General features: G+C 47.6%; 1 protein-coding gene across 1 annotated transcript in view; it reads left to right on the top strand.

Annotated features, from left to right (window-relative positions):
* Positions 1 to 15,343, top strand: part of Kcnd3 (potassium voltage-gated channel subfamily D member 3) — a 208,691-nt gene that overhangs the window by 97,043 nt on the left and 96,305 nt on the right. The window lies entirely within an intron of this gene.

Genomic DNA, 15,343 nt, shown 5'->3' with positions numbered 1-15,343 from the left:
TAATATATCAGTTTCTCTGCTAGAAAAAAAATTTTTTTTCCCTCTCCTAAATGACATGGCAAACCTGGAGACACTTTTGGTTGTTAACTGACAGTGGTTGGAGAAAACATAAAGGAAGAGGCCAGGGTATTGTTAAACATTTTATGATGAATAAGACTGCCCACGGTCCCACATGCACACACCAAAAGATCTTTAGTTTCAGTGTCTTTTGTGCCAAGATTGAGAAACCTTGGCTTAGAAAATTACCAAAATATTTTGAATTAAGAGATTGCTTTAATGTCATTTGACCTTGATGAATTCATGCTGGTTCTTTATAATCACTGCTTTTCAAAAGTTATACCAGTATTCAATTAATTTTTAGGAAAAAAGAATCCTCTGGTTGAATAGAACATCATAGGGCTGGGGACTGCTCCAGAGCAGAGAGCTTGCTTACTGTGCACAACGGCTTGTATTCCACGACCAAAATTAAAAAAAAAAAATCAACTAATTAAATAAGCCAGAACATCAGCTAGACTCCCTAGTTTTATTTAGTATGTCTCCTCTCCTGGGAAACAAATCTTCCCTGGGTACCCTTCTTCACAAGAATGACTCGTGTCTGTGGTGATGGCTTTACTTTTGAATCTTTTCTCACTACTGTCCCCAACTCTAACCAGAAATGGCATATAATTCATAGAGTGTTAGGAACTCATGGGGAAATGTCAGTAACACGGGACTAGGTGTAATAAGCTAGGCTCTGGTTCAGACTTTGTAAATGCCTATTTCCTGTTTAAGTGACTGTCCCTGATGTAGCATCTCAAAAGCCTTGGCAGGGCTGGAGAAATAGCTTAATTGATGAAGTGCTTGCCTGCATGTCTCTGAGTTTGGTCCACAGAAGGCACAAAAAAAAGCCAGATGCAGTGGCATGTGCTTGTTATCCCAGCTCTAGGGAAACTGAGACAGGCAGATCCCAGGCCTACCTGACAGTCCAGTCTCATCAGTAAGTTCCAGGCCAAATGAGAGACCCTGTGTCCAAAAAAAAAAAAAAAAAATGACACCTTAGGTTGACTTGTGACCTCTACATGTAACCTGTATGCATAGATGTACATACACACACACACACACACACACCTGCATGTCCCCTCCCTCCACAAAATACCTTGACAAACAAAGGAGGTGGAGAACTTCCTACATTTCTTTTGGTGACTAGAGAAAAGAATCAAAACATTAAAGGAAGAGCCATTCGTGGCCGGCAGAAGCCACAAGTCCAGGTTCCCCAAGGAGGACATGGTGGCCCTGCTTCCATCTAGGAATGACCGCCTCTGTATCCACAGTGTGCCTACACTGTCTACACACTCTTAGGGTCTCATACCTTAAGGGAGGAATAGAGCATTGACCCAGCTGTTGAAGAACCTACAAGAGGCAGCCCATAGAAGAGGAAAAGCATGAGTTTGGGGACAAATCTGCAGCAAATCCTACAGATCTCTTGGGACAAGTGTAGTGAAATATAGTTCATAATGGCTTCAAGGATATGTTTTTTTCCTCTCCCTAAGAACAAAGATAACAGTGCCTGCTTGTCACTTGTAAAGACAAAAAAAAAAAAAAAAAAAAAAAAAAGTGTCCTTCATGCCTTGTGCACGTAGTCAATACTGTAATTAATTATTGAGTGCTTACAATAGAGAGAAATTAGATACAGACTCTTATAACCCTAAACACAATCCCCCAAAAAGGACTATGGAGATATAAAAGGTTATTGATGTGACTGAAAATGTTTGATAAACATTGAATTTGGGGTCATCGAGTTTTGAATCTCCATTCTGTTACTCAGTGGCTGTGAACACAAAGACTTTTCTTCAGTTCCCATACAACTCTTTTTTCTCTAAAATGGGGATAATAGGACCTATGCAAATAGCACTGAGGATCAAATAAATGTTTGTCAAGCCTGTGGTTGTACTCAGCCAGGGAAGCAGGCTTCCTGGTGTTTGAGCTAAGCCCTGAAGACTGAGAAGGTTATTTTTAAAAAACAGTGAAAGAGAAGACCCACAAGAAAGGGGGAGCAGGGAGAGGGGAGACTCTCAGGAATACATGTTGAACTGACCAGGAAGTCTACTAGTGAAAATGAGCAGCAGACCAGTTGAGTTATCTGACTTCTAAACATTTTTATTTCTCATCTGAAGAAGAGGAAGGGGAGGGAGGAGGAGGAGGAGGAGGAGGAGGAGGAGGAGGAGGAGGGAGGAGGAGGAGAAGGAGAAGGAGAAGAAGAAGAAGAAGAAGAAGAAGAAGAAGAAGAAGAAGAAGAAGAAGAAGAAGAAGAAGAAGAAGAAGAAGAAGAAGAAGAAGAAGAAGAAGAAGAAGAAATAATTTCTTCTTTGGAAGCTAAACTCAGTGGCTGCATGTTGTGTGATTAAGGGCTTTGAGGACAGTTTCTGTTGGCCTTTAGATGCAACAGTAGTAGAGTGCTTGTCCAGCACACCTTGAGAGCCTGAAGTCCATCCCTAGTATTGCACACACAGGCACACACAGGCACACACGCAAGCACGGCAATATGGAGCTCCGAGGTTGGAAAGGGCCAGTTTTCAAGGGCTTTATGTGACAGGTCAAGAAAGAAGGCAAGGGTTTAGGCTATGAGAGGCTTTGACCAGCTTTTGGTGCCTCTAAGAGGTCAGCTGTCAAGGAAGGCCATAAAGAGGCAGGGAAACCAGCTGGTCTGGAAAAGTGGGTCACAGTGTGGTTTTCACTGTTTTCATTAGACACTGAAGCAAGCAGCAGAGACTTAGACCACAGCTGGCTGTACCAGGGTCCTAGGGGAGAGTGTGGGGTTCCAGCCCCTCCCTGTTGGACTCTCTTCCACCACCCTCTTCTAGCCTCCCTATGACAGCTGCGGTGCCCACCCCCAGTCCCTGTTTGGAGCTGTGATTAATACAGGTTTAAAATAATCTTTGTCTTCTCCCTTTGTCCGCCCCCAGTGCAGCCGCTGCTCTCCTCCCATCCCCCACACCCTCACCCTCTGCTGAATTAGCCACACCTCACACACCAGCCTGGGTGCTACTTTAGCCTAGAGCTAGGCCTTTGCTCACACTCCATTCCACAGAGTCCCCCGACACATGCACCCGGACTGGGAGCAGAGGACAAAGCTGTACTTCCAGATCCCTTCTTGATCCCCAAAACTCCACAGCAACCTCTTCCTAAGAGCTCCAACTGGATGCAGGAAGTATTGCCTTACTTCAGTGTGAAGACATATACAAGAAGTCCGTTTCTCAGTCACTTCATCCATCCTCTGTCTTCTCTCTCTCTCTCTCTCTCTCTCTCTCTCTCTCTCTCTCTCTCTCTCTCTCTCTTCCTACTCCTACTTCTTCTCCTTCTTCTTTTCTTCTTCTCCCCTCTCTCTTCTTAAAGAAAAAATGTTTCACTTCTCTGCTAATAGCCCTAAGCTGAGGGTATAGGAAATGTTATCCTATGAAATAGAAGAAAACTAAAGTTAAGTGGTTTTCACAAGATCATAGCAGAAACCATGTGGGAAGTCAGACCCAAGAGTCAGCAGCCGGCAGCCAGCCTCCAGGTGTGGTCAGCCTCTGCTGAGGAGCCCACCCACCTCTTCCTCCCCAAAGCCCCTGGGTCTCTGCTCATACTTCCTACCAGGGCATTGCAGCATTCCCCACTTTCTTCCTCTCCTGAGAATAAACCTGATAACAGACAGTTGCCCCTCAGAGCATGTGACTGAGCGAAGCACAGTGCTTTGGTATGGCGTCTGCCCATTTGGTTAGACTCAGGGTTGGCCATGTGGGTGTGGCTAAGGGAAATTAGCATGGGGCGGATGGAGTGGGTGTAATGAACATCAAGCTATAGGTTGCTAATAGGAAAAGAGATACAAAGGTCTTTATTCAACCCCTTTTCATTTTACAAAGAAGGAGACTGAGGTGTAGTGAGGCAGGAGTGCTTGGAGCCGTCAGCTCCAGCCCTGGCCTCCAGTCATAGACCAGCCTTGAAGGCCTTGTTCTTCACCCATAGATGGTATCCAGGACTCCCTCTGTGCAGGTTGAAATATAAAGGCCACTGCCAAGACCTGGCTCTTACAGTGACATTGGAGGTGACACAGCACAGAGAATGGATTGTCCCACACGCAGTAGCCAGAGACAGTGGGTTAGGAAAGGATCAAGTGCTGGGGCAAGGAGCCTTGACTTAGAAACCTGAAAACCCAGATATCTGGGTGACGTGAGGTGCAGACAGCTGGCAGGGACTTGTGCCCACCTGGCCATGGCCAGGTGCTCACTTTGCTTCAGGCAGAACTGGGCACCCAGCAACATACAGACCTCTCTGCTGTCGGGTGAGAGAGCTGACGTGCTTGTATCAGACAGGCTGACGAATGCTCGGTTAATCCCGAATTGCTTGCTTGGGTTTAAAAAAAAAAAAAAAAGGATGGAGGTGGAGGAAATGTGTCCCTTTGGGTAAAAAAAGATACTGAGTGTGTTTGATGGCCTGGATGGAGTCAGGCTAAATATTTAATGTTCTTGACAGAGACCTGGAGGAGGCTGTCCCTTTCTCTAAACAGTGACACGCCAGGCTCGCAGGCTGGGAGACAGAGGAGCTGGCCACCGAGGCCCTGTGATTTGTTTCCAGATGCTGCTTGGACTGTGACAGGGAGACAGGAGTGCAGGACCCGTGCAGGCAGAGGTTGGGGTGCAGGGGGCGGGGACAGAATGAGAGCTTTCTTTATTAAAAAAAAAATAGCAGTTCATTCTTTACATTTGGAATAAAAACCTGTTGTAATTACCTAGCAGTGGGAAAGCAATTTCCAAGCAGCTTTATTGTTCTGTTCCCCAACCAAATGTGCAGTGAGACATCCACCAGGGACGCCCGAGAGTGAAGGCGCACCGCAGTAACTATGATATTTAAATGTTTCTACGGTAGAAATTTCAATAAGGTTTAAATGAACCATAAGTTGATTTCTCTCCGGATTATTCTTTTCCTCCTCCTCCTTTTATTACTTAAGACATTGTGCACCGAAGCTGTACTCGTACGGCCCTGGCAGAGCTGTCCCAGCAGGAAACTTCAAAACATTATTGGTTGCCATTCAGAGTGCCTCCCTCTTGATGCTCTAAGGAACAGGAGCTTCTACTACCCACCTGAGATATCAGCTGGGTCACCTGAGGTCTCAGGGCTCGCACCTCATGTCCCAAAAGTAGCATGGGCAGGGTCACCCGGTATGGCTGCATGCTCCTACCCATTTGCCTCCTACATGAACTGGCAATTTTCAGCCAAGTACAGATCCAAGTCTGTACAGATCTAAGTCTTATGCCACTGGGGCCTATCAAGTCCTGCTAGGGTAGGGAGTGTGGCATTGAGGTGAGTCTGAAATCAGAATGTCTAGATTTCTTTTTTTCATCATCATCATCATCATCATCATCAAGAAAGGTAGACTACTCCATCAATCTATGAATATCTAATAATACTAGTAGCAGCCATAGTAGTAGTATAGCCCACCTCTCTCTCTCTCTCTCTCTCTCTCTCTCTCTCTCTCTCTCTCTCTCTCCCTCTCTCTTTCATACACACACATACACACACACACACACAATTCCATTCTTACCACAGTACTAGTGATTACACTACAATTTCATTTTAGATGAGTAAACTGAGATTTAAAGAGTTTAAGTCACTGTCCAAACTCTTACGGGTCGTGCTGTGGTGAGAATGATCCCAGATCCTATTGCTGCACCCTACCACATCTTTACCTGTTTCAAGTAACTATTACAGAAATATTGATTCCTTAGAAATCATGCATTTGAAATGTGAATGAGCCAACAGCAGACTGGTTTGAGGGGAATGGTGTCTTCCTTGGGGACTATGCTGGCTATTTTTATGTCATCTGGACACAAAATAGTCATTTTGGAAGAGGAGCCCTCACTTGAGAAAATGTCCCCACCAGTACACTTTCTTGATTGGTGATTGATGTGGAAGGGCCCAGCTCACAGTGCCATCCTTGGGCTGGTGGTCCTGGTGGCTATAAGAGGTGTCTAAGAAAGTCACAGGGAACAAGCTGTAAACAGCATTCCTCGGGGGCCTCTGTTTCAGTTCCTGCTTCCAGATTCCCTTGCCTTGAGTTCCTGTCCTGACTTCCCTCAGTGATGGAGTGTGGCCTGAGAGTTGTGAGCTGAATTAAACCCTTTACTTTCCCAAGTTGCTTTTGGTCATGGTGTTTTATCGCAGCAACAGAAACACGAAGACAAGAATCTTGAAGAAGTTCAGAGGGCACACACTGGCACGAGAGAGGCCAGAGGCTGCTCATGACAACAAGACACTGAATCCAACCACTGTCTTCCTGCAGACTCTGCATGCATCGGTCACCCAAGTAAGCTCCCCTCTGCAAGGCCGAGATAAGTCATGTTCAACTGACCACACCACATGGTTCTTTTCAGCCCTATAGCACAGGCAGAGCCGGGAAAGAATGAAGAGCCCTGAGCATGGATTTTCATTTCAAGCATTGAAAAACAGGCCATATCTAGGAATGTTTGGACTGAGAAATGCCTTCACACTGAGTTTTCTGTTCAAGGCTATATTTCAGGGGTCATTTAAGTAATCTCTGGAAGCTGAGAGGCAAGAATACAAATTCATTGATGCAGAACATTTGACCACATGCAGAAGAAAGCCAGCCACCAGCTCAGCAGGTCCTCACCAGCAGAGTCTTGTGGTGCATGTATTCCTCAGAGTTCGCCAGAGAACCAGAACCTAGGACAACTAGGTAGGTAGGTAGATAGATAGATAGATAGATAGATAGATAGATAGATAGATAGATAGACAGACACACACACACATATCTATTCAGATGAGGGATAGATAGAGTAGGTAGATAGATGACAGATTATGAGGAGTTTGTTTTTGTAATTATAGTGACTGAGAGATCCCACCATCTGCAGTCAGCAAGCTTGGGACCCGGGAGACTTGGTGCATAGTTCCAGTCCTAAAGTTAGCAGGAGAAAGACATAAGAGAAAATTACTCAGCTAGAGTCCAAAGCCTAGGAGAGTCCCATACCTTAGCTTAGAACAGTCAGGTAGGAAGTTGTCCTCTTGTCCTGGTACGTTTCTGCTGCTATGATAAACACCATTACCAAAAGCAACATGGGGAGGAAAGGGTTTATTTCAGTTCATGCTTGAGAGAGAGAGAGAGAGAGAGAGAGAGAGAGAGAGAGAGAGAGAGAAGAAGAAGAAGAAGAAGAAGAAGGAGATGGAGGAGGAGGAGGAGGAGGAGGAAGAGGAAGAGGGAGGAGGAGGAGGAAGAGGGAGGAGGAAGAGGAAGAGGAAGAGGGAGGAGGAAGAGGGAGGAAGAGGAGGAGGAGGAGGAGGAGGAGGAGGAGGAGGAGGCTTCCTGGCTTGCTCTCCATGGGTTCCTCGGACTGCTTACTTACACAGCCTAGGATCACTTGCTTAGGGAGTGAACGACTAAGTAGGCCCATTCACAGCAGACTGGGCCACCCTCCCATAGACGTATCCACAGACCAATCAGAGGGAAATGATTCCCCAGTTAAGATACTCTCTTTCCAGGTAACTCTAGTTTGTGTCAAACTGACAAAAACAGTAACCAGTGCACCTTCTGATTGGCAGAACAGATGGGCTTTTCTATCTTACTTTGGACCTTCAACTGAGCGGATAAGGATCACTCACACTGGGACAGGCTATCTTCTCAGTCTGCTGATTAAGTTATTGGTCTCATCTAGAAACACCCACTAAAGACAGAGTAATATTAAAGCAAGGATCTGGGCACCAGTGGCTCAGTCGAGCTGATGTAGAAAGTTAACCATCACGTGGCTCCCGTCTGGGTGCATCCCTATATTTTCTTCCCTTTGCCCACGAACTTCTCTTGTAGGGAGGGTGCTTAGAGCATGCCATTAGCTCCCCTAATGAGGATGCCCTTTCCTCCAGTTTCCCACATCTGTTGGCTTCAGCAGCAGCCAGCTGTGCAGGTTAAAGACAGTGCAAGTGATTCTCTCCACTGCTCACCTGTCCTTCAGGTCCCTCCACCTGAAGGAATTGTTACTAAAGGGAATACAGCAGAGAAAGTCACCAGGGCCAGGAGAGTCTGCATGTGACCTCTGTCTAGTCTGTTTTCTTGGCCCAGCCCTAGGCACCCCGGATGGAAGAGGCTGGAGTGGAAGCAGTCTCCCATGTCTCATCTGCCCTTTGCACAGCAATAACGGAGTTCCTGCTGTCTTACGCCTGTGTCTTATTAGGCATAATAAGGCCATATTGTGGCTGGCAGGAGGGAGTGCATTTCACACTCTGAGAAATGGGATCCAGCAAAGGGACAGGGAGAGGTTCTGAGTACATGCTTCTCTGGATGTTTGTCTGCAGGTTAGTGGTGGTAACAAGGCAGGGGAGGTAAGTTCAGACTTGTCTATCCAGCAGCCTGGGGTGACACAGTCCTGAGGCTCTGATAGAGGTCACCATCCTAGACATACATTGTCCCTGTCTATTAACTGCCTGACCTTGGGTGAGTTGGTTAACTTTTTCATGTCAAGTCTTGTTTATTTGGAAAAATGAAAATAGTAACACCCACCCTCAAAGGATGTTTCTTGAGAAGATTAGAGAAGTTAATATACTTGCTGGCACTTATAAGACCCTGTTACCCCGTTTCTTCCTGAGATTTGGAGGACCAGTTTTGTGCTAGTGGAATTTTCATAACAAATTTCAAATCCTTGGCCAGCTTCATTAGCAGTTAAGGACGCATGGATGTGTGCTATGGGATGAACTGTCCTCAATTGGAAAGCAAGGACTCCTTTTCCCTGCCTTCCCTACAAACCATGGGCTTGGTGGTTTGGGAAAACTGTAGGGCAGTGGTTCTCAACCTTTCTGAGCCTGAGACCCTTTAATACAGCTCCTCACGTTGTGGTGATCCCCAACCATAAAATTATTTTCATTGCTACTCCATAACTGTAATTTTGCTACTGTTGGGAATTGCAATGTAAATATATTGGAGATAGAGTACTTGCCAAAGGGGTTGAGACCCATGAGAATCACTGCTCTAGATGACCCTCCATCATCACAGCTGTTCCTGGATGTGGATAACCAAAGTAATGTCTATGGATCCTCAAGGCGTGAGACAGAAACTGTCTGTTCCATTCTCATCCTCCTCTAGCCCCACAAATGCGCCCCCGCCCCTGTCCCTGCCCCTGCCCCTGCCCCTGCCCCTGCCCCTGCATCTACACCTACCCCTGCCCCTGCACCTAAACTTTCGCTGTCTAATTTCTAAATGTGTTTGAATGAATGAGTGAATGGACAAATGGCGGAACTCAGAGACGGGGTCTCAGTCAGTCCTCTCAGGTGTAGAGCCATCCACATTCCACATGAAGATAGAAAGATGATCCCGGAGCCAGACTTAGCAAGAGGAAGGACCAGGGATGCATCTGGACATCCCAAAGACGCCCTGTTCCCTCCCCTGTCTAGACAAGTATCACAGCCCGTCTCTGCTTGTGCTCCCTGCTGGATTTCTCTTACTTCTCTTTCTCCCCTCCTACCTCCTGTCTTAGGAGTGTCTGGGCAGAAGGAAGAGAGCAAAATCAGAGTCTTTCTCTACTCCCTAGTTGGTCTGAAAATAGTAACTAATTCAAAAATCACTTTTCTTTAGCCTCAGAATAGGTGTCATGAGTGTTTAGAAGTGAATTGAGCCTGCGTGGTTTTATTTTGCTTGGGCTACGGTTTAAAATCCACTCACAATTACTAGCTTTCAAGTAGCTGAAATCAGTCTAGGCAGCTTGGAAGGATTCTTAGTCAGGGTGGGGAATTTCATGAGATGTAAAATTCTTCCCTGAGAAAGGCCTAGGAAGGGAATGAGCCACACACAGGCCAGGTCCAGAATCAGCCCTGTAGCTAGCTGATTGAATGAATGTTTCATAGGCACTCGGGAAATCTGTGTGGCTTCGTTGCTTGGGCCACTGCCCGCCCAAGCCCTTGGATTTGTCCTGTATCACTTACCAGCAGGGCTTGGAATTGAGGATGGACTATGTTGAAAGGCTTTGTTTTGCAGGTGAGGGTGGCAGATAAAGGGCATTGCCCGTAAGTCCCACTTAAGTTGGAGAGGCAGTCTGGGAGCCTGGTTTGCTCTGAAATCTCTGCTTAATGCTCTTAGTTCTTGAGCTATAAGTTTGGCCCAATGAGAAAGCAAACATTTGCCTGCTTCTGGACTAGACTAATAGTGCCTTTCCTAAAGCTGTGTAGCTTACCTTCCCCCAGCTCTGTCTCCGGTACCCGGATCCCAGACTTAGAAGCCCAATAGCAGAGGAGCTCAATGGCCCTGTTTTTCCGCTGCCTCCAAGAACATCCATCAGCTGCAATTTCATGTTGAATGGGGCTGTGAGGAACTTCAAGGCCGAGATTATTACATTTTGTACATTACACTTCTGCCAGAGAGCTAAAAATACCCTCCTGGTGGTTGCTAAGTGCAGGTCTAATGGTTTTCCTTAGAGGAAAGAATGGAATTTTAGTTTCTCTGAATCTGGAAGCCCTGTGTCCAGGGAAATGAAGACAAGGAAATTGCCAGAGAAGGTTAGAGAGCATCCCTTGGGTTTGGGGGAGAGGAGCTGAGGAACAACCCCAGAATTCACTTTTACCAGGTGTCAGGAAACATCTCTGGGGACTATTGTCTTCACAGGGCCTTGACCCCCAAAAGGCAAATGGAGGGAGCTGTATGTAGCTGCCTCAGAAAATGTCCTCGATCAGCAGGCATTCTCCCCAGAGAGCTGATGGTCTGAACTTCCATTTTGGAAGCCTCTCTTTCACTTGTGTCTGAATAGCAGTTCTCAAAGCAACCGCTGCAGCCTAGGTGTTCTAAGGGAAATAGAATGGCTTGGGGAAACTTTGGAGGGTTTTGGGGAAACTCACCTGCCTTGCTAGAGACAGTAAGATCTAGAATGTCTCTTAACCAGTAAATTCAACAGACTTCCTAAGCAGATAGCCACCCCCACACTGCCTGCTTCCCCACAGCTGCCCCAGCCTTCTCTCTGACTATAAACAAAAACGTTTGATTTATTATTGAACCAATACATCAGAACTCCTAAATCTGAGTAGGAGGCTTGCGGTCCTCTGAGCGGTCCTCTCAGGAATGCACACGTTCTGGCTGTTGCCATCTCGTAGAACAGCTTCATGCCTTTCACTGGAAGAGAAAATGTCTAGCCCTCAGGTCACTGCCGCCCATTTTACCCCTCTGGAACCCGAATGTCTCACTGGGATGTTTGATTCATTTGCTGGAGGCCGTTACCATGGTTTCATCCTCCTGATTACCTTGGACATTGACATGCAAGTGAATGTGCCTTCCCTGGCACAGGGCAATGAGTGGCCCTAGGACTGACTGAGGATTAGTTAAGCGGCAGGCCATGCTAGCCCAGAGCAAGGTGTAGAAAGCAGTGTTTTAGCATCAGCATAAAGGACAGGACCTGGGGGCTGGGGAGATGGGCTGTTCACATGTGACAAGCCAGGCTGAGAGCTGAGCGCTTAGAAAGAGAAAAAGCACACATGCCACTGTTGGGGATGGGGATGGCTTTAGTTTGTCACCGCAGCGGAGCACTGATGAGCGTACCTCTTGCTTACGTCATGCTCCTGGTACAAAGTTCATCCTGAACTACAGCGGGGAAGAAACGCATGTGCAAGGGAGTAGTAGAAAGCAAACTTAGGCATCACGCTTCATTCACTATACTCGGCTACAAAGCCTTTCTGGAAACTCTGCCCTCCTGACATGGAAATCTGGCCTCTCAGTGGCCCACAGACACTTCAAAGAATAGACACGAGATGCTACGGGCAATTTTCAAAACAAAGAACTTGCAGGAGAGTCTCAGGCTAGGTTACTAGGCAATCCCAAGGCAGCTATTTTGAATGAGCCATGCTGGTGCAGTGTGCCTATTCTAGGTGTGAGAACAGCCTCCTGGGCTCTGTGGCTCCTTCTCATTGGAAGAACCAGGCGAGCAGTGGGAACTATTAATGCAAAACGGTGGATAATCAGAAAGCTCGGTGCTGTCTGGCTGGGGTAGGAAATGTAGGTATTGTACATACCTTACAGCATGTTTGCCTTCCTAATTATGTTTTGCCTCGACTGCTATGTAAATGAACTGCCCGTCTGGGAGTGCACACCAATTAACGGCTGGGTCAGGCTTCATGGAAGGTTTTGGAGTCTGTGGAGCAATGGAAAAACCTCCTGGGATTTAACGTTTTTCTACAGACAGCTCACCCAGTGTGTAACCCATCTAGGTCAGATGGAGAGTTGGCTGCAATCAGATTCATTAGCAGCCCAAGAATTAAACTACCCCCATCTCCACCCCTGCTGGGTCATTCTCCATTCCCCTCCTGTTGCTGCCAGATATTTCATGAATCTTGAGTACCAGAGGCTGCCAAGCTGGCAGCTTTGCTTCAGTGGCAAGGGGGGCTGGCTAATCTATATTCGCATATTAACCATACTTCCTGGTGAATTTCAATAACTTGGAAATGGGCATTCAGCAGCTGGAAAAGAGAAGGCATGTTAAGAGCTCAGAATAAGTCTATAGTAAACATCTGCTTGAGAGAGACCCTCTTCAGCCAGAATCCCTGGACCAGACTGGGGCCCTGGGTTGAGGGCTGCAGTCCAATATTAAAATACGCTTAGCCTGCTGCCCCCAGTCGGTCAGTGAGCAGCCCCCGTGGTGTCCCTGGATCCTCTCAGGCCAAAGCAAGCACTCTCTTACTCATAAAATCTAATTTCCAAGGCGGACCTCCTTCCTGCCTGCCATCTCCCGACCCCACACGAAGCCTCTAGCTTAAGGCTTTCTTCTCCAGAAGCCCTCAGCTGGGATTGTTGCCACCTGTCATGCTGGGAGGAGTACCTCATGCCTTGTGAACGACCACTGTGGTCCTTGTGTATCTCAGGCTAAGCAGGAGTCACAGGGATGGCACTGGCCACATCTGACCTGGCTAAATCCGTGTGTGTTGGGAGCAGAGTCTCCTCTTGTTTGCGGTAGGGCGCCTCTCCACTACACGTACACTATGCACACCTTCTGGAAGAGCAGAGAGAGCACAAAGCACTGGCCTGAATACCTCACCAGGAGGCCTGAATACCTCACCAGGAGGCCTGAATCCAGATGGATGGCCCCGGGCTTTCCACTTCTTACCTGAAACTGCAGAGGGGTGCTTCTGCCATCCAGTAGGCAGTCCCATCTCCTGACCAACTCTAGGGAACACAAGCACACCAAGGTATCAGACTCGAGCACCGGGGTCCAGGCTGCAGAACCCAGTGTACTAAAGAGAGCGTGTCAGAGAGAGAGCCAAGACACTCGGACCCAGGTGGGTGAGCCATCAGGATGATCGTGGTGGATGAATTATGCATGGGAGGCTTCAGAGCATTAGACCTCCCCCAATCTTTAGGGGTGTCTCCCTTTCAAAACTGATAATGTTCTCTAGGGGTGCACAGGAGTGGACAGCTGGCATTAGGAGCCTAAAGCAAAGCTAACAACACCGTTCTCGCCTGTAATCTCCTAAGAATCCAAGCTCTGAGTTCTCTGGGTTGATTGTCTGGCACCGAAATCTCTTGTTTCTCGTTTCATCACTCATTGTCTTCCCGTTAGCTCACTGTAAAATGAATGCCCTACCCCCCCCCCTCACCTCCCAATGCAAGCATCACTACCCCATAGCTGCTTTGGTTTTTCTACCCCTGCAGTTTCTGGCCATGATGTCATGAAGTCTTCCATACCCAGTCAGTGTAGATGTGAGGTGTGACCGGTAAGGTTTGCAAATCAAACACACTGAGAAAACATGGCATTTAACAAAAGTACACAGGTTCCAACAGTGCAGGACTTCCATGTCTTTAATATGCTAATCTGGGTACCTAGAAGAGGAAATGACAAATTTACTTAAACCTCAAGCCCTTTTCCTAAAGCCTCTCACAGGACCCGGCTCTGCTGAGAGCTCACAGGAATCTACAGCCTTCCTTTCTTATTTTCCGCAGCGCCCTGGCTCCCTTCACTGTAAAATGGGAATGATAAGGCCAAGTTAATAATATGCGATGGGAGCCCCAAATACATGGCTTACTTATTATTCATTTATTCATTTATTTATTGGCTGTTTTCCATCTGGCTTTGGCCATCTCCTCTCCAGGAACCTTGCTCTCTGATCAATCGTGATCACTGCCCAGGCCCCAGATCCCCGTTTCTATCTGACATCTGTTCCAGAGCTGCCCTCTCCCCTGCCCCGCCCCGCCCCGCCCTCGCCTTTTGCCTGGTCTTGGCACCTTCTTGTCTCGTGTTATAATTTTTATTTGATCTAGCAGGCATTGCTTGGTTACTCTTCTTCTGTCCCTGGAAGTCACATCCTCCTTCAGAGCTCCACCTGCCCTGGTGAGAGAGGCAGAGGGCTGCTCACAGGACCCATGCTGTCCATCAGTGACACGCTAGGCGTAGTAATCCTCCAAGGTGGGGTGTCCAGAACTGGACTTCAAGCTCTGTCTCTTTAATTTTGTTCTTGTTCGTCCTCTCCTTCGCCTCCATCAGTTCCTCCACGACGCTTGACAGGTCCTACCAGTTGTCTTTCCATCTGGCTCTGGGCTCAATGTCCTCATCTGCATTTCTCTTTCTCTGTCACGTTTCTCCTCCTCAGCATTTCTTCATTGTGTTCATCATCTTCATCATCATCATCTTCATCATAATCATGATCATCCTGGCTTCTTAGTCAATATCCGTGCTCCCTGCTCCTCACTGCTTCTCCCTGCTTCCTACTTCCTGCTCTTCCCTGCTCCCTGCTCCCCTTGCTCCTCCCTGCTCCTCCCTGCTCCCTACTTCCTGCTCTTCCCTGATCCCTGCTCCCCTTGCTCCTCCCTGCTCCTCTCTGCTCCCTACTTCCTGCTCTTCCCTGCTCCCTGCTCCCCCTGCTCCTCCCTGCTCCTCCCTGCTCCCTACTTCCTGCTCTTCCCTGATCCCTGATCCCTGATCCTCCCTGCTCTTCCCTGCTCCCTGCTCCTCCCTGCTCCTCCCTGCTCCCTGTCTGTTTTCTACTGTGCTTCTAGGACATGCTTCCAAAAGATAATTCTCATCCTGTCATATCCTGAATGAAACTTCCAGTTGCTCCGCATTCCCTACAGAACACAGTTGTGATGGAGTCTGTCCTGATGCAGCCCGAGCTCTCCTTCTCACTTCACCTCCCATCACTTCTCTTCACAAGCCCTTCACTTCCACCCTTCACATTTCACAACATTCCCCACGTTTGCTCTGCAGTTCCCTCACAACTGCAATTGCCTGCTGTCTTCCTGAAGTCACAAAATTGCTCCAGCTGAGAGCTGCCTGTTCCTCTCTCTTCTTGCCTCCCACTGCACATGCAGACAGGTATGTCTCTTTGACATCTCCTCTCCTGGAGCTCAGAATCCTTC

Source organism: Apodemus sylvaticus, chromosome 4 (assembly GCF_947179515.1).
Source record: "Apodemus sylvaticus chromosome 4, mApoSyl1.1, whole genome shotgun sequence".
NCBI lineage: Eukaryota > Metazoa > Chordata > Mammalia > Rodentia > Muridae > Apodemus > Apodemus sylvaticus.
This window is presented reverse-complemented; position numbering and strand designations above follow the sequence as displayed.